The 19,697-nt window shown below is 54.4% G+C and overlaps 1 protein-coding gene across 1 annotated transcript in view; it reads left to right on the forward strand.

Annotated features, from left to right (window-relative positions):
* Window positions 1–526: 526 nt before the first annotated feature.
* CYRIB (CYFIP related Rac1 interactor B) overlaps window positions 527–19,697 on the forward strand; it is a gene marked incomplete at its 5' end in the record, with an annotated part of 143,744 nt that continues 124,573 nt past the window's right edge. Inside the window, one exon of the mRNA XM_080800850.1 lies at window positions 527–795. The remainder of the gene's footprint in view (window positions 796–19,697) is intronic.

Consider the following 19,697-nt stretch of genomic DNA (forward strand, 5'->3'; position numbering starts at 1 on the left):
CTAGAACAGTGCCGGCACGTAGTAGGCTCTCCATAAATATCTGTTGACGGCCGAGTGTTGTGAATGTCCACGCTGTCACCGACCCCGCCGCGAGGTGGGCCAGCCGGGGGTTGGCATCGTTCCGGAGCACAGGGATGCGGGAAGCGGACCCAGGGCAGGACCCTACTGGCCTGGAAGGTTGGGAGGCTCCAGCTGAAGCTGGAGACCGGTCCTACAGGCTGTGACCTTGGGCCAGCCCTGCGCTTCCTGGGGCTCGGGTTTTCTGGACTGGGTCAGGGGGCGTCGACCACCCTCCGGCCTCAGCCTCAGCAGCGCGCCCCACGCACCGGCTCACCCGCCTGCGGTGACTCGCCCAAGGTCACCCCTCCGCGGCCCCCCGACCCCCGGGCCCCGCAGCGCATTTTGGGGTGGGGGCCGGCGCGGGGCGGTCCCGGGGCGCCGCGCGCGCTGACGCTGGGCCCCGCGATGCGGCGGGGACGGGGCGCGGGGGGAGGCGCGTCGGCGAGCGTCCTCCTTTTGTGCGAGCGCCGGCGGCTCGGCTTCTCGAAGGTAAACAGCGTTTCCTCTTCCTCCTCGAGGCGTCTCTTCCTTTTATAGTTATTTCTCGCCTGGCACTGGCCGGGGCCGCTGCTGCCGCTGCTACTGCTGCCGCCGCGGCGGGGGCCGCTCGCGAACCTGTGGCGGTGACGTGAGACCGGCCAACCCGGAAACGGCGGCGGCGGCACCCGAGGCTCCGAGGCTCCTGCGCTCCAGCGCCCGCGGCCGCGCTCCCCTCGCCGCTCGCCGGGCCGCCAGGTACGTGCCCGGGGCCCCGCCGCGCCGCCGCCCGGGCAGCCAGGCTCGTCCGCGCGCCCCCGGAGCCGCCTGCGCCCGGCGCGGATGCGGGTGCGGGTGCGGACGCGGGGCGCGCGCGACGGGTGCGGGGATGGGGGCGCGGGCCGGGCGGGCGGCGGTGGGAGAGGGGGCGCCGCAGGGGCGGGGGCGGCGCGGGGGGCACCCGAGGACGCGGCGCGGGTTGGGGGGAGGGCGGGGGGCCGCGGGGGGCGCACACGCCGCGGGGCCGCCGCCCGGGTCCACGCAGCTGCGGGGAGCGCGCGGGGGGGTGCCCCGCGCCGGGAGAGAGGGGGCGCTCCCCACCCTCCCCCGAGACCCCTCCTGCGGGCCAGGTGAGGGCGCTGGGCCCAGCCCCGGCGCAGTGCAGCCCCCAGCCCAGTTGCACGGGGGTTCGAAGGCCAGTCGCTTCGAATAGAGGAACTAGAGGGGGTGAGCAAAATCTCCATTGGCCTTAAGACTTCCTCCTGGGGTAACCACCCGCCTGTGTTTAAAGAGCACTTCCTCTTTGCCCTTTATCTTTTCATCATCTTTTTTTTTTTTTAATGGAAGTTCACTGCAACCGGGTGGACGTTCTTGCAGCCTGCAGGGCTTCCCTGGGGCTACGGTCACACAGAGCGGGTCTCGAAGCTGTGTGTCCTGTGTTGAGGGTAGGAGGAAAAGAGGAACCCGGACTTCTCTCGTGGGAGTCCGGGGGCGGGGGGGGGGAGTGGGGGGCGGCTTTGGTCCCCACCCTGCTGCAAGAAATGGAGCCGATGGGGGAGGGGTTGAGCGGGCAGGAGGCCCCGCTGGGGAGTATCACGTGGACTTTGCACCTATGTTTAATTCCTGGCCCTGCCACCGTACTAGCTGTGTGACCTTGGACAAATCGCTTACCCTCTCTGAGTCTTAGCTGGCTGGCTGTGAAATGGGTGCTTTGAGTAGGGCCTAGAGAAAGTGAGCGTGGACTTCCTGGCCTGGAGGGGGCACAGTCATGGGAAGGGTCATTGCCGCTGGCATCCCCTCCAGTTTCTGCACCCCCACCCCCTAGAAGGTGTCCCTGGGCACATGGGAGGCTCTGGGTAGATATTTGTGAAATGAAGAGCTGGGTCGTGAATTTTAAGACGTGAGTGGGGGTGGGTCTGCATATTAGCATCCTTGCCCAGTAACCGCCGTCCCGCAGTCCCCAGAGAGCCACATTTGCCACCTGGGATCTGTGTAACCCATCCCTTCCCCGGAGGAGGATTATCTTGTGAAAATATTGATTCCTTGTGAAAAGGAGCTTAAACTCTGACTTTGAGCCTCTCCTATTCTTGAAAGATTGCATTCTGTGGAAGTGAAACGGAAGCATCATTTGATTGTCACTGCCAGATGACTGTCCGAGGAGGGTTGCCAGAGCTAACAGCTGGGCTGTTTTCCCAGACTTGGGGGTTCCTGGTAAACATGGAGGAAGCCGGCGAGAGGTGGTTTTCTTCCTTGGTGGGGCATGTGGCAGTGGTCAGCTGGCCCGAGTTTTCTTCCTGGGGAGGCACGTTGGAATTTGCATTTTGCAGATCTTGCTAGACTTTTGGCGTGGGGAGGAGCAGTGCGTGTGCTGAAGGAGACCAGGGAGGGTTAGGGCACAGGGGGACCTGGAAATGGCCTTCACATAAAGGCCGGGTATGGGTTTCTGCACCTCACTTTGAGAGATTTTTCAGGTAATTTGGCTTTCTTTGACAGCCGGCCCTTCTCCCTCCCAAAGCCTTCATGCTCCTCTCAGGATCTTAGCTATGGCTTTTTTCGCATCTGGAGGGCAGAAGGTGAGCCTGGGTGCTCCTATCATTGTAAGAGGCAGGAGCAGGCGCTTTTATGCAGCAGCCTGGTGCCGTTTGAACACGGGCAGATTCATTTTTAAGATATGAGGTGCTCACGGTTACCTGTCACAGAGAGGTTTTATTCTTACTTTGCAAGACTTCGCGAGGGTGTGGGACTTGGGCCCAGACCTTCATCCAGGAGGCAGCTGACTCAGGATCCTTGCCCGTCTTCCATCCACAGCGCGCTCTCCCTTTTTTCTGTGGGCTCTGCTCCCTTCTGAATGGCCTTTGTGTTTCCCTTGGCACCTGGCAGGCTGTCTGGCATGTGCTTGGGTACACGGTACACGTTTTGTGACAGACGAACAAAAGAGGGATGGTTTCCTCCTTGCTCTCTACGGAGGTACATTCGGTCTCCACCTCAAGGTCAGGGCACTGGCCTGTTGGTGACCTTGAGATTGTTCTCTGGCAGTTCCTCCCAAGTGCATTTTGATTCCCTGTTCTGGAATCCCAGTCTCTGACAGCTCTTGCTTCAGGATCCAGACCGTGGCAGGAGGGACTCTAGAGGGACGCCGGTGTCCCGTGGCCTTGTGCTGAGCCACCTCCTTGTTTGAGGAGACCCCCATCTCGTGGCTTCGGCAGCCTAGGACTTGGCCGTCTTCAGGGAAAGCATGTCCCAGCGAGCACTGTGGAGGCAGTGTTGTGTCAGTGACGAATCAGATTTAAAACGGGTCCACTGTAGCTACACACTGGTCTGGCAGCCTTAGGGAGGTTGCTACACTCCAGGGACCCCCCCTTCCTCATCCGCGAATGGGTAAAATCATCCCTGCTCCTGCCAGTCCACTTCCACAGGCTCCTGAGTAAGAGGGCAAGACCCAAAACCACACGTGCACTTTTGCCTCTTACTGCCCCATCGGCCTGTCACCAAGCGTCAGAGCCTCAGTGTTCTCATCTGTTAAATGGGACCATTCAGCTGGATGGCAATTCTCACCTGTTTCTTCAGCTGGAGCCTCTCAAAGGCCAGACCCATTTCTCTGTTTCAACTTGACTTGGAGCTTCTCCAGAGAAGTAAATTGAGGCGAGAGGGGGACTGGCTGATTTTATTCTTTTTCACCTTCCCTGTTTGGGACACTTGATACAGGCCTAATGATTGCTAAGATGGTGTTTCTCATCCATTTCCGAGGGCAAAGGTCTTTTTCTCCCCCACCTGCTCGTAAAGGTAACTCTTGATGTGCTCCTGGCCCTCACTTCCTGTGTTCTTACCACCTTCGCAGGGACGCCTTCCAGCTCTCACAGCAACACCGAGTCCCTCTGATTCTCAGAGGGGAAAGGTCCTGTTGCTTGGGAATGAAGCCTTTGATGGTCTGAAAAGGAGTAGCTGGCCTCACCAGGTTGAAAGAAAGAGTAACTTTGTAGCCAAGAGCTCATGAAGTTAAGGGCAATTCTACTTTTCCCGTCCTTTTCTGCTTGTGGCAGCTGGTGGGTATGGCCTTAGGGCCCAGACTGCCTGGGTTCACGTCCTGGTTCTGCTGCTTACTAGCACTGCAATTTTGAGCAAGATTTGTCCTCTCTCTCTGGACCTCCTTCAGCTTGGACATGAGGGTTGTCGTGAAGCACAACTCTGACATCTCGCGCACCTCCCAGCTCCGGGCATGGCACATAGGGGGTGCTCCGCCAGTGTGGGTTCCTCTCTCCCCCTCCCTAGGGCTCCTTCCATCCCCACCCTGTCCCGTTGTCCCGTCCCTCTACTGTTCCCCTGGGAGTTGAGCCCTGGGCTCGCAGCCACTTCCCAGATTCCAGGTCAAGGCTCCATGCTTTCCAGAACCAATGTTGACTGGCCGTCATACAGTGCTTCCACTGAATGGGAAGATAATTGTACCAGAGCTTGTCAAGAAGAGTAAATCGGGGAGTCACTGAGTTTACGTTCGTCCCATTGATTTTTTTTTTCTCCTTTCCAAAGACTTACTAGCTGCCATCTGCTCCGAGGGAAGGAGACATCATGTTCATAAATATATAAATAATCGAAGTCATCGAGGAGATTTGTTTAAAGAAGTGTGGCTGTGAGTGATTTTAATAAATATTTAAGATGATCTGATACCATTAGAAGAATTGCAGGGTTTATTAAAAAACTGGAAACGTGTTTTGCAAAATTTCTTTTCTTTCCAAGTTGAATAAATGTCAAGAGTAGGGAATGAAGGAGAAGCACTTTCTGAGCATGCACTCAGGGCCCATGAGGGGCAGGTGGCCTCCCAATCTGCTTGTCTCTGTTGGGGACATTGGCAGCTGGGCAGTCATCCGTTTATAGGGGCTGATGGGTGAGGAGGGTGGCAGTAGCCATCCACGGAGCCGAGAATAAGGGACCTCAACATTTGGGAGAGCTGCTGGAGCTTCCTTGAGACTCGGGGGTGGGGGTGGGGAGCCAGTAGGTAACACATGCCAGGAATCACCCTAGGGCCTGTACATTTCAGATCCTGTTTTGAGAATCCATGGCAGTCTTCTAGAAGGTTCCTAAGACAAATCTCTTTTGGTTAATGACAGGCTACATTTTAGGGAGTCCTACTAAGGCCCATAAGTTGGGAGGCTTCTAGGTGGTCAAAGCAAGGGATGTGGGGTGGGGGCAAGTCAGAGCCAGGGAGCATCTTGGAACAGTGCTTCCCAAACTGGAGTGTGTCCCCAAATCACTTGGGGTTCCTTTGCAGATTCTGAGTCAGAAGTTGGGGTGTGCTGAGATTCTGCATTCCTTACGCTTTCCCATGGGAAGCTCTGGTCCGTGGGCCGCACTTTTGGAGTCGGGAGAGCAGGGAGGCCCCCACCCCTTCATTCACTCAGGACCTGGACTGACCTGGGTGTGCATCTGAGGATGACACCCGAGGGCCCCCGACGGTTCAGTTAGTGGGAGAGGCAGCCATGCCCATAAGACATACGATTAGTAAGGTGGAGCCTAGAACAGAGGCCAGTGAGAACACAGAGGGGTGGCAAGACGAGAGCCCTCCTTTATTTGCCACAAGACCTGTGTCCTCAGAAGAGTTGGGGCGGGGAGGGAAGCAGCGCGAGTGCAACAGGTCTTCACACGTGGTTTGGGCTGGGAGGATTGAGCAGGAAGCTCATGCTCAGAGCATCGGCGTTAGGCCTCTAGTACTCTGAATTTAACAGATGAGGGAACTGGGACCCAGAAGGGGAAGCATCTTGCCCAAGAGGCCAGATCAGGCCTGGAACCCAGGTCCTAGCTGGGCCTCTCCACATGGCTCCACAGTGGCTGCCCATGGGTGTCTTGGGGTGGTCCCAGTGCAAAGCAGTCCCAACTCAGGGGCTGGTGCCTGCTGGGTGTCCTGTTCCAGCTCCGGGTATCAGTGCTGGTGACCTTTCTTCAGCAGAGGACTAAGCATGTAAACCCTCAGTGGAAAAGAAGGCCTGAGGCAGGAAAAGCGACAGTGTCAAGTTCACAAGCGCTCAGAGGCTGATGGCCCGCGTGCCCCTCCCCCACCCCCAGCATCTTCAGGTGTGGGGGGTATAGTGGGGTGCATTCATGTGGAGGAATCCAGGATGGGAGGAGGCTTGGGCAGCACGCGCCTTTGCTCCTCCGTTTCAGAGAGCATCCTGGGACTGGCTCTGTCTGGCCACTTGGAGCTCTTTGGAATTTAAACCCAGTGCCCACTCAGCAGACCCCGTTGCCCCATGGAGCTCTAGGAGCCCCAGCCCTGCTGCTCAGCCTTGGCGTGACCTTGGGCCAGACCCGCCCCTTGGTAGGCCAGGGCTGTCAGGGCTGAAGCTGGACTGACAATGGCCAGCTCTCTGGGTGGTTTGAAGGACTCAGTAGGGCAGTGAGCAGGAGAGCTGCTAGCCAGCCCCTGGCAGAAACCCTCCCCGAAGGTCCCCCACCCCCAGGACCTCATCACAGGTGAGCGAGGACTGATCTGTCCAGTGCAAGTTGTGGGCCAGGGCCATCCTCTTGGCAGAGGTGCGAGGTATGGATTTGATGGGAGGCGAGTGTTTCTTCAAGATAACATCGCACTGCCGCTGTGGCTTTACGGAAAACCAGACGCTATGGTTGGCCCCTCTTGGAGTCTCCCTTAACAGGGGACACTGGCAGGGTGCAGAACGGGGCAGTTGGGGCCAGCCGCGTCCTGGGTCGCCCCCGGCGCCCATGCCGTGCAGTCTGGCGAGTTGCACAACCCCCTCGGGCATCCCCGTGCCTGCTTTGCAGCTTCGTTGTGGCTCTTGCATCAGAAGAGTTCTGAGTGTGGCTGGCTCAGGGCCTGACGGCTGAGAAGTGCTCTAGAGTTCAAGGCCGCTATCCACACAGCCTCAGGGACTGGGGCTCTGGGAGAGGAGCCCGCCCACCAGTGGAGGCTTTTCCTGCGAGTCCCTGCAGGGCCCCAGCTTTGCTCAAAACCAGAGTTGAAGTCAAATGCAGAAGACAATGTGGAAGTGAAACTCAGTCAGTAACATCCTAAAATGTCTGCTCTGCTCCCCGGAACTCTGGCTTTGTGTACTGCTCTGAGCCCCAAGGCACCAGACGCCAGGCCGTGTGCCCAAGATCACAGGGGCCTGTGAGTGGAAGTGGAGTGATCTTTTCCGGTCCTTCCTGAGCGTGTTTTCACTATCAGTGTTCAGCTTGCAAGGAGAAGCTGGGTGTGTCCTGTTCTTCAGTGACTCTCATTAAGTGAGCACCTACTATGTGCTGGGCCCGGCGAGGGCTCTGTGTGGGGATACACAGTGTGGGTCCCCCTGCCACCCACACAAGGCCCTAAGGGTCTGTGCAGTTTGAGAAGGAAGGTTTTGTTCCCTCGGGCTACCCCAGGCCCAGCCTCCTGCCGCACCCCGCCCTAGGCCCATTCTTGTAACCCAGGAACTGGAGATGCTCTCTGGCTGGGTTTGGGGACAGGATAGCAGGGAGAGTCCTTTCCAACCCTTTGTGCAGGCTTTTATGGCCCAGGCAAAAGCCTCCCGGATCATAGGGTTCCCATGAGCACCATGTGGTAGGTTTTATAATTTTGTTTTGTGTTAATCTCCCCTGGAATGATAACAGCTTTCCCTGTTGAGCGTGGACAACGTGTATTTGCGTATTTTATTTCTTACGGTCACAGGATCTGTGTGAGGCAGGTCGTGTTGTCCCCATCTCACAGGTGCGGATGGCAAGAAACTCAGAGCTAGAAGGAAAACGTAGCCCGCCAGCTGGAGTGCCCCCCTGCTATTCTGACTACCTCCTTCAAGTGAACCTTGGCCGTAACTCCAGAAATGTCCGAAGGGAGCTGTCTGCAAAGAGTAGCCACGCAGCTGCTCGGTGCCGCTTTGGAAGGGGGTGGTTATCGTGGGAGGCATCTCGGCTCCCACCGTGGCCAGAACCGTCAGCTGGTCAAGGAAGGTCAGAATTCATAGAGTGCTCTTGCAGATAGAGGGGTGACTTGGGCTAATCTGAGTGGTGAGGGTTTTTTTTTTTTTTTGGTAAATTCAGTGTGAAACTGACTCACACTATTAATACACCTCTTGATGCATTTGGTTTTGGGATTTGCAGCACATCGCATGGTCTGCGGGCACCCCCACAAGAGAGAGATTTGGCGGGGAGATAGGTGCTGTGGGTTCATGCTTTGGCGGGGGGTTGAATTTGAAAGGAAAACCTCCGTGTTTGGACACTGGTCATTGTAGCCTTGAGAAAATAAGTGACATAGTATTAAAACGTCTGCTGGCTCCTCCCATCCATTTTCAGGATGTGAACTTGCCAGAACATTCTGTGTGCGCGTTCCTGCTTCCCCAGTCCTCCTTTCATCTGACACAATGTGGTGTGCTTAAGCTTCCTGGGTGGAAGGGCCAAGAAGCCGCGTTGTTAACGAGCTCTTTCAGGTGATTGTGGCACAGAGGATCCTGTTAGAGACTCAGCTGGAGGAGCCTCAGGTACTGTCATGTCTTACCCCCGTACCGTCTGTTCCTAACTCGGGGTGTGCTGCGGGAGGGGTGGCTGGTGTTCAGAAGGAAAGGACATTGAAGATCACCTAGTCCCATCCTTCCCAGGCCTTTTCAGGCATGGCTCACCTAGGAAAGAGACTCTGTGAGGCGTAGGTCAGGAGATGGGCAGTAAAAGAGGACACGTCTCCTAGCTAGAGGTGATGACTCGTTCCAGGGCCACCTGCCCGGAGTGCTGAGGAGGTCAGCATGTCAACACAGGGGGCTGTTGTCTGGAAATCCCAGCTGGGCACAGCGCTGATTTTTCTCTGATGTGGGACCTGTTCAGACAGCCAGCGGAGGCCCAGGGAGGTGATGGGAGTGGCAGGACTTTGAGGGTCATCCAGGCCAGTCTTGGAAAGGAAGAGGGAGCAGGCCAGGGAGGGGAAAGGCCCACTGAGGGCTGCACAGCTGGCTTGGGGCCCAGTGCGAGCCTGTCCTTGGTAGGCAGGGTATAAAGCAGGGGCCCTCCTCCTGGCCCTGGCTGGCCTGGGAGGCCTGGTTTCCTGTTGTGATCTGAGACTGATTCTCTGTCACTACCTAACTGACGATACACCCTCATGACCTCAAAGCCCCGAAGGAGAGGAGAGCTTACGTAGCAGGGTCATGTCTTAATCAGGTCTTCCAGAAGTCAGCGCAGCACGGTGAAAATGATGTCGGATGGTCTCCCGGTTTGTCCCCGAGGTACAGTTTGCGTCCGTGTGGTTTCATGCGTGTGACGCTGTGCAGTAACAGGTAGGAGTAAATGGAAGGTACAAGCGGTGGCGTGTGACGTACGACCCAGTCCCGTATCCAAAAAATAAAGCGAATCCAAATTAAGTACAACTAGGCAGAACACATTTTTACATTATTTAAAGTTTTACTATTATTTTAGAAGATTTACTCATTTATTTGAGAGAGAAAGAGAGAGAGAGAAAGAAAGCGAGTGTGCGTGGGGGCAGGGGCAGGGGCAGAGGGAGAGAGAGATTGTCAGGCCGACTCCCCCGCTGAGCCTGGAGACTGACCTGGGGCGAGATCACGACCTGAGCCAGAACCAAGAGTCTGACGCTTAACTAACTGCACCACCAGGTGCCCCTTATTTAAACTTAAAAAAAAAAAAAGAAAGAGAAGTGTTTGGCTGTTTGAGTAGAGCTGAATATGGCTGAGTTCAAGCAGGATGCGATAGGATTCCACTCGTGTTGTGGCGCGTCGGAGACCTCCTCAGAACACGCAGCTGTCCTGACGCAGTGGTGGGCCGCGTCTGTTACGTGGGTGTGCGGGAGTAGTCCAGGGCTCTCTCTGGCTTGAGTGTGATTAACTTGGGAGAGAATTTTGGGGAGACCAGCCATCCTGTGTTGTGCGTCAGACCCAGAGGACAGACAGAGGTGGCCTGTCTCAGTCTTTTTTTTTTTTTTTTAAATAAAAGCAAAGTCTCAGGTCCCAGCAACACCTAGAGTAGGACCTTTATGACTGCCATTGATGCCGCAGTCTCGAGGAGGCGGTCCAATGCCCCAATCTGGAGTTGATCTGAAAGGGCTCCTGGGCCCCTGAGGGACCCCAGCCTTGGGAGATGACCCCGCTCCCGAGGCACTGCCTCCCAGTGGGACCTTCTCTTTCCCAAGCAGCGTTTCTCAAAGTTTCAGTGGTGAAATGCAGGGGAAGTGTAGAAAAACGACATTTGCATACTTGTGACTTTACCCTAGACCTCCCCTTTGCGGAAATAAATGAGGAATAAACGAGGTATGACTTTTGGAGCGTCCCCACCCCCCCTTCCGCCAGCCACTCCCTTTCACGACCAGGAATGTGGTTGGAAAATGCCTCTCTCAGGTAAATTGATCTTTGTCTCAAGACCTTGGACACTTAAAACCGAAAGGAAGGGAACCTGATCTTCCCTGCCCCATCACATTAAGTAGCTGTCGGGGGCAGGGGGGAGGGAGTATTTGATTCTGCTTCGGAGCTCATTCGTATGTGTATTATGGAGCTCCCGCTCAGCAGGGGGGAGCTGAAACGCCCCTGAGAGTGCATGCGCTGATACACAGAGATTGGAATGTTCCAGAAGAGCTCGCTGCAGAGAAAACTCAGCGGGTGCCCCTGTCCCCACCCCATGATGCCTGTGAACAGTGTCTCTGTCCCATGAAGGCACCTGTATCTTTTTGCTCGTGGCCAACTGGGTCTTCCAGAGACCCTTCTGGAAACCAGGGAAATTCATGTCAAGAGTCATGAAGATATTTGTAACCTTTGACCCAGTGAATCTGTTTCTTGGAAGCTTTCCTAAAGGAGCAATTAAAGATAGGGACAGAATGTTGCGGAAAGATCACCAGCTCAGAGGGCACCTGGGTGGCTCAGTCGGTCGAGCGTCTGACTCTTGGTTTCAGCTCAGGTAGTGATCCCTAGGTCCTGGGATCGAGCACCCCATTGGGCTCTGTGCTCAGCAGGGAGCCTGCTTGTGATTCTCTCTCTCTTCCTCTCCCTCTGCCCCTCCCCCTGCTCCTGCCATCTCTCTAAAATAAATAAATAAATCTTAAAAAAAAAAAAGATTGTCCATTTAGCCCCTTTTACAGTAACACAATAAATTGGAAGTAACCTAAGTGTCTGAAATGTACCAAGTACTTGGATCAGTTATCCTGCAGCCACTCAAATGAGGGCTCCAGAGTCTGGGAGGAAACTGAGAAAGCAGTTATTTGTAGGAAAAACATTAGAAGGAAATATACACCAAGATGGCGTCCGAGGCTGTGCTAGGGGGACATGAATATGGATAAATTTCCTTTCTTTCATGCATATTCTGCAACGTGGTTATGATATTACTTTGGAAGGAAACCTTCTTCTCTCCCCTCTTCTGTGTTCCTGTCTTGCCTCTTCTAAGAAACCTAGAACTCTACTGTTTGCAGGAAAAGAAGGAAAAACCCATGTCTAGATCATTTTATAAATAGTATACGACAGAACAGAGCAATCACTAGAACCGAGGCCCAGGCATCTCTGAGGTTAAAATACGAACAGACCTGGTGGGAGACTGGAAGACGGTTGGAAAAAGACACAGCCAGTGGTAGTTCTTGAAGGTGCAGACCACCCCGAGCAGAGCCTCCTCGACCCCTGGGGAAGGAGCCACTGTTGCCCTTTGATAAAGGAGTTTACCTGGGGTCAGAGGTCCTGTGACTTTTCAACTCTTCCTTCCCCCACCCCCCCTTAGTGGCTGAGGGCGTGAGGGCATCTGGGGACACTACAATGCCAGCGACTCTTGTCAAGGCCCATGGAAGTTACTTTCAGGGAGAGGGGAGGTGATTGACAGCTTCCCGTGAAGAGTACCAAAATGTTTTCTGTTTAGGTGGTGCAGGGTCTGTAAGGGCCACAGTGAGCTTCGGGTTCAGATGGAGGGAGCCGTGGTCCAGCGCGTTCTTAGTGGAAGATAGGCGGGCTTCCGTGCACAAGCACGAGGTCCCCTCCACCCCCCCCAGCCCCCACATCCAGGGGGAGGGGGTGCCTTGACCTCTCAGGGAGCAGGATCTCTCTTCAGAAGCTGCAGCCTGTGCTCTGTGGCAGGACGCAGGGGGCACGGAAAGGATGTGTCAGCCTTCTTCTGAGAAACCCAGAAGGAGCAGCCCCAGGCTCCTCAGCAGGGGGCTGAGCCATGCCTGTGGATGGGATTGCAAATTTCCAGACAGTCTCTATGGTACTTAAAATGCCATTTTCGCTCAAGTTTTGTGTCTCTCATGCAGCCCGCTTGTCATCTCTATCTGCATTTTGGAGAGGTTCTAGTTAAAAACTCCTTAGCCTTTTTTTAAGGAAGGCACTGAGCATCCAAAGGCACCTGGTGCACAGGTGCCCAGTGGATAGTTGATGAATAAGGATATGAATTAATTTTCTGCTTTGGGTGGCAAATTGAAATTGGAGTGTTTTTTTAAAACGCTCATTTAAAACCCCAAGGTGCATCATCTTTATGTGTGTGTGTTTGTGTTTCTGTGTTCAGATACGAAGGAGGACACTGCTTAGCATCTCACACAGACATTGATTGTCCCGAGCATCCCTTGTTTCCCCCAGTCCCGTCGCCCTCTGGCCTCCTGTGGGCACCTGGACTGTGCCCCCAGCAGCTGGCGGAGGAAGGGGTGTGGAGATCAGGCGGATGTGCCACTGTGGGTGAGCGAATGAGCTGCGGTGTGCAGGGTCAGAGGAAGAAAGCGAAGGACCAGGGCACGGAGTGAAGCTGGCAACAGTAGGGTGCCTGGCAGCACCCCCCCATCCCTGTCGGCACCTGGTGGGGAGCTCCCCTTCAGCTCAGCAAATGGGAGATTTGTGTGAGATGGAGCCCTTGGGAAAGAGCGAAGCCTCTGGCCCTCCAAGGTTGCATTTCCCTGGGGTCTCGGTTTCGGGGGCTCCTAAGGAGGCCGCTGCTGGGCACACAGGCCAGCTCTGCCACTCTCTCCGGCTGCCACTTCGCTCCTCCGAGCCCCCCCCCCGCTTCACCTGTGGAGCGGCCGTCAGGAAGCACGCATTACTCAGGAGTGAGTTGGGTAACACGGCTGTCACCTCCCCACGTCCCCATCCTAATGACCGTACCCGGAGCACATCGTCACCTTGCACCCTTCCAGAGGGCCTGCTGCTTTCTGCAGGGCAGAGGAGTCTTTTTTAGGTCTGCCCTGCTCTCCTCTCCCCTACCTTCCCCATCCCCCCTGCCCCCTCCCTCCTGCCCTCCTGCACGCCTTTCTCAGAGCAAGGGACAACTCCTCTGTTAGACTGAATAATTGAGAGCTAACTCTAGGAACAGACATCTATGAATAGATGTGCTGGGAGAAAGCATTTTTGCCAAGTTTGAGCTGAGCTGAGTATTGTCAGCACTGAATTAAAGATGAGCTTCCTGGCTCTCTCTGTTCTACTTAGCATTGACCAAACGCTATGTCTTGAATCTTTAAAAAAAATTAAAAAAGGGAAGAAGAAAAAGCCAGAAAGCAGCTTATGTGACAGCAAATAAAGTCTAATCATAACACTTTGCATCCGTACATGCTCTGTGTTTATGCTGTGGCCTTTTCCATTAAACATGGCCAGGCCCTGGGGCTGGGCCTTTTTCTGGTTCAGGTACACGCAACAGGCTCACAGCAGGCCTTGCTCCAAGAGTGTCTGCAGAATGATGGTGTCCTATTTTCAGAAAATTGAAGCCCAGAGAGGCTGAGTGATCTGTCCAAGGCTACACAGCTGGTCAGGGCCAGAGTTGGGCCTTAAGTTCTTAGTCCTGGTTAAACTCCGCTTGGTGGTCTCCTCACAGATGCACCTCAGGCCGACAGGGAACTCGGAGAGTCGGAGACACAGTGTAGCTGAGGGAAGGAGCACCCCTCCTTTATCCTGGAGGCTGGTCGTCCTCGTACTCTCACAATTAGCCTGTTCTCACGGTGGACACACGTAACCGTCCTCCCCCTCCGTTCCCTCCCCCACTCCTTGCGTGTTTAAGTTCTTCTTATTTGTATGACCCTCTCCAGGATTCCTGCAGCATTCCCGAGGCCACCTGAGGTTGTGTTGGGCAGTGAACGACAAGTTAGTGCGTACCCGGCGCTTCTGCTGTGGAACTGAGCGCAGGAAGACACTGGTCCTCCATGAGTGAGGACTGTCCTCTCTGTTGGATGGTCCCAGAGCTGGGTGTCCTCTAGACTAGCCATGGTGTCTTGTTCCAGACTTTACAATGTCTTATCTGTAGCCGTGGACTTTCATTCACCAGACGCATCCAGAGCCCCTACTGTGTGCTGGGTACAGTACTGTGGGCTCTGTTCCTCCCAGCAAATGCTGCCCTGTCCCCTCAGCCAGCTCTGGGCCCCGTCGTACTCGGGTCCCTGTGCCTTTGGAGTCTACAGACCGCAGGAGGCTTTCGGAAGGCTGTGCCACAGGTAGCCACGGGGGAGACTTCCGCTCCTCTCCCTGCTCCCGTTTTGGGTCCAGTGAGCAAAAACCCTGTCCTCACTGTTTTCTTGCCTTCATCCTCTTCTTCCCTCTGCCCACTTTCACGAAGCATGCATTTAGCATGCCTGTGTGCTGGGATTTGGGGCAGGTCCCCCAAGACAGAGATTAGCAGGGTGCAGGTACTGCTCACAGAGTCCTGGACTGTGGGAGGAGATGGACATAAAAACAAGTCAGTGTATTAATATGCAAAGTATTAAGGACATAAGAATTTTAAGACTTGGAAAACAATGACACACGTTGTTTAGGGGATACAATCCTATGGGGTAAGAGTAGAAAGAAAGGCACAGTGGTAATAAGTGCCCAGATAGGATAGTGCTTACCTCCGGGGAACTGGAGTGATGAATATGTTTGGGGTGGAGGTACCCAGGGGACTTTGTATTCATTGTATTTTATTCCTTAAGCTGGGTGGTGAGTACAAGGGATGGTTTGATTACTCTTTACATATTTTTTTTTGTCCATCCTAAATATTGCACAATAAAATTTTTAAAATAGAATTTTAAGTCAGAAGTTGTTTGGAGACGCTAGCCTGGGAGGGTCTCAAGCGACATTTAAAAATTTCCCCTCTCCTGGGCGCCTGGGTGGCTCAGCTGGTTAAGTAACTTCCCTTTGTTCAGGTCTTGATTCTGGAGTCCTGAGATCAAGTCCTGCATTGGGCTCCCCGCTCATCGGGGACTCTGCTTCTCCCTCTGACCTCTCCCTTCTCATGCTGTCTCTCAAATAAATAAATAAATAAATAAATCTTTAAAAAAAATAATTTCTTCTCTCCGTACATCTGGCTAAGCCCCGTGCCTGGCCACGCTCACATACTCAGGGTGTATTAAAGTGAACTCTGCCAGAGGGGCTGGGGAAAGCTTTACAGAGAAGGTGATAGTTTGTGCTGAATTTTGAAGTCCTGTGCTGGGAATACCATTTCAGATAAAGGGAACAGCATGTGCAAAAGCAGACAGGCCAGCATTCAGGGAGCTACAAGGTGTGAATGGGTGGACCAGCTCGGCTTTGGGGCCGTCCTGCAGTGTGCGTGCGGCGCTGGTGATCAGTCCTACACAGAGTGCTCAGAATCCAGGTATGTGCTTGGAGCCGACTCCGGAGAGACGCCACTCTGGCGCTGGAACACGTCCGTTTGCGGAGAGTGCTTCCGTGTTATCCCGGCCTTGCTCGGTGAGAGCCGGTATCAGTCCAGGGAGATGGACTTCAGTTTCAAGTGCCGGCAGCCGCTGGTACACTGAGGCTCTGGTGAAGGAATTGGACCCGCAGAGCGCAAAAGCTGGTGATAAATTTCATCTCTGACAGAGAAGAGCCCAGGCTGCCATTATGTGACACTAAGGACTCCTCTGGGAAACTGCTCCGAAGACAGGGAGGAGGCAGGAGGGCCGCGTCTCGGTGTGGGGGGTGGCTGGGGGAATAACGTGTATTCAAGATCGTTTTCTTTGGAAACATTGCGAAGCCAGCGGAACCTCCAGGGAGCCAGATTAAAGCGGTGATGGGGAATTTCATCAGTGCTTAATCAAAGACATCGACTGTTTTCCCGGCCTCACTCATCCCCTTCCCGCTGTTGTCTTTAATTGTGGAAACTTGTTCTTCACGGTTTCCTTGAGGCTGGCCCTGGGTCTCTCCCCTCATTTGCCCCCTTTGATCTCCAGGAGGTCATCCACTTCCTGGGGACTCCTGGGGGCTCCCGGGCGGCTCTCCATTTTGGGCCCTAGCTTTCAAATTCAGGCCAGACTCTCATCCATACTTCCGAAGAGAGGTGCTTCTCCTCACCCCAGGTTCCTGCCTGGACGGAGGAAGAACATGGTGTGCGGGCAGGTGTCGCTTACGTGTCTGGTGCAGTGACCCCATGAGCTAGATGCCTTGGAAGGTGAGGGGACAGGGAATGTTCTGGAAGAGGGCAGCCTCAGCTTCTGACATTTCATGAGGCACACAGGTTCCTCTGCCGAAGGTTGTCCTCAGCTGACCTGCCAGTCCACGGATTTTTAAATGCTGTCTTGACAAGCTCTGTGACAGCCTGGTGGCAGGAGCCGGGCGGGAAAGCCACATGGCTGCATGGTCCTGGGGAACCTAGCACGGATCTCCCACCGGGGACTAATTAATTCTGCAGGAAGTGACGGTTTACATGTTCCCTGGGAACGCAGGCGCCGCGCACATCCCTGGGCCTCGGCTTCTGAGCTTCCTCCCTGCCGGACTTGGTTAATTACGGCCATGGTTGAAAACTCACAGCATCTTCCCCTGATTTTATTAGTTTGTCTTTCCCCACGTTTCATCTGCTTTCTCTTAAACCCTCTATTCAGGTGTGTGTTTATAGACCCCGAGTGAACACAAATCCTTGACTTTGGTTAGGAAGCCAGCAGCGGCCGGAAGAAGGAGCTCATTCTGTCCATGCGCTGTGGATGTGGGCTGGAGGGTAGAGGGAGGCTGGGGTACACTGATGGTTACAGAGGGACCTGGGGGTGAAGACCACGTGGTCTTCCCCTGACCATAGACCGCGTGCCCCGATTCAGCTCAGATTACCTCCTGACGTCATCTGCTGTGATCACTTGATGTCACGTTCACTCATTCATTCGCCAGAGGGACGACACTTGGCATCACACCACTTCGTGGTCAGACCTCTGAGGGCAGCCAGTGGTTCTGGTGCGTTCGCTCTGCTTCTCTGCCCCCAGGATAGAACCTAGTGTGGGTGCTCAGTAAATATTTGCTTAATGAATAAATGAGTGCCTGACAGTCCATCATTAGGCATCCATGTTTTTTCCTTTAATCACAGGCTCTGTCTCCTTGTATCTTAAAAAATGCCCAGAAGGAGGGTGTAGAATTCCCAACAATAAATTGATCACAGGGTGGTTGGTGGGAAGAGGGAGAGCCAGAGCTGGCTGGGGTATCAAGTCAGTGCAGAATTTGGTATGAAAAGAGTGTGATTAGAGGTCCAGCTTCTCAGAGACAAACTTCCTGATCTAGAAACGAAGTGGGTGGGGCTCATTCCACTCCCCGGGGGCTGTGAGTGGGGCTCATTCAACTCCACTCTGAGTAGCCCTGGGGATACAGTGGTGCCTGAGGTACAAGAGTCCCTGTTTCCACCAAGCTGGGGAGTTTCTATTGAAAGACATTGATGACACAGGGAACTGTGTATGGGGTGGGAGATGTCAAAGTCAGCCTGAGAGACCAAGGAAGGCTTCCCAGGGAAAGAGGCATCCAAGACGGTGGGGGCTGTGTTTTATCACTCTTCACATTCCCAGCTCTAAGCAAAGTGCTTCACATGTAAACAGGTGTTCAGTCAATGGTAAATAAGGGAGTGTGCAAAAGAGCTTAATAAACCAGAAAGTGATGCAAATGGCAGGTGTTGATATCCTGATTTGTGGGGGATAGAGCAGAGGCACCTGAGACTAACAGTACCTGTTTTCTGAGGCCCGACTGTTGGCAAGAGCTAGGGTGTGCGCTGGGACACCTCGGGCGTCCACCTCTGCCTTTTGTCTCCCCACTCAGGGAAGCAGACTGCCCAAGGCCTGACATTTTTAAACAGCTCAGTAGGATCCAGATTGGACACACAGCCCTGGTCCTCTGGTCTGTGGTCCTGGGGCTGGTGGCTGACTAAGGGGGTAGCTCATTGTGTGTGTGTGTGTTTAGACATGGAGTGAGGCCCGGCACATGCTAAAAGAGGTCTACAGCTTACATTCAGAGATCCCCTCTAACTCTCCACCGCAGCTGCTGTCCCCAGAGTAAAAGGCACTTTGTTTCTTTCTTCTCCGTTAGTTGACTAGACTTCTGGAAGTCAAGGACGGCAGCATATTCATCTTTGTAACCCAGATACCCAGTGTAGGACTTGACACATCTGGGTCTTAGGACAGTTTGCAGAGTGAATGAATGCATGCATGAAGGAACAAATGAGTGAGTGAATTCCAGATAATGGCAATGAAGCTGTCCAGAATGTATCTGCAGCCTCGTGTCTTTATGTGGTAGAGGGAGAGGGATGTTTCTGGAAATGACCTTTTGCTACTGGTTTAGATGTTTTGCAATAGCAGATACTTGAAATTCTGCTTGACACTTGCTCTCTGTGGTGAGAGATGAAGAAACACTTCCTTTGTTCACACTTGGCTCTGGCGCTGTGTAGACACAGGCAGGGGCCTCACTTCTGCCACCCTGGGAGTTCCTGAGTCCACTCTAGGGACCAGTTATGGAGAGAAAGGACTCACGGATCTACCATTACTTAATTTCTGTAGTTTGCTGCATTGGTGTGTCCCATGAACACTTGCTATATTTTGGGTGCTCAGCATCCTTTCTGCCTTCCTGTTTGGGGGAACCTCCAGTGTGTAGGTCTTCAAAGGGGGCAGAGCTCAGCCTCTCAATACAGAGGCTGAGGTAGACCAGACATGCTTTCTCCCTGCCTCCACTGGGCCACGTGGCCTGGGTCCTGGCCGAGGGCCACGATGGAGCAGCGGCAGTGAGCAGTCCTTTGGAATCGAGAGTCCAGTTGAGAACAGTGAGTGTCCTAAGCCGACATCCTGTGGCATGGCCTCGGTCACATACATGTCTCCTCTGCCCAGTCTCCCTCGCTTCTTTATCCCAGCCTAGCTCTCCAGCCTGCCTGCTGTTTCTGGGGCTTTTCATTATTTTCTCATCAAATTCCCATTCTCCATAAAATAATCATCACCGACTTCTCTTGTCTGTAATCAGTAACCCCGACTGTGCTGCACGGCCAAGGCCACAGCAAGGCCCTCCTCTGTCATGCGGACCTTGGAAACACGGTGGGATGGGCGCACTTGCCTTGGGCGCTCTCAAGTCTCCTGCCACCTCCCTCTTTGCGATGGAGACACCAGCCAGCCCACTCAGGCTTTGGAGACTCCATCCCTGACAGTTCAGGTCCCTAAACATCGGGCCGCCTACTGTGTGACATGTTGCACTGTGCGCATAAGCGCAGGGGTGCAGAGATAACGCATCTGTGATCCTGGGCAGTAAAGGGCTTGGGGTCCAGCGGTGGAGACACGTACACCGTTGAATGATTCTGCTCAGCAAGGTGGGAGGAAAGAGCCAGACAAAGGTGCTATGTTTGCACAAGGGGATCCCTCACGGGGGACGTGCAAAGAAGAGGCACTGCCTGAGCTGATGGTGGGAGGACGCAGGGCATTAGTGAGACCGCACGGATGGATGGGAGGAATTTTACAAAAAGGCTCCGTACAACCAAACCAGGGAGGTGACAGGTATTCCGGTGGGTGGGGAGGCGGAGGGTAGTGGTGGCTGGTCGGTCTGGAA

The sequence above is a fragment of the Martes martes genome (assembly GCF_963455335.1).
Source record: "Martes martes genome assembly, chromosome: 4".
Classification (NCBI taxonomy): Eukaryota; Metazoa; Chordata; class Mammalia; order Carnivora; family Mustelidae; genus Martes; species Martes martes.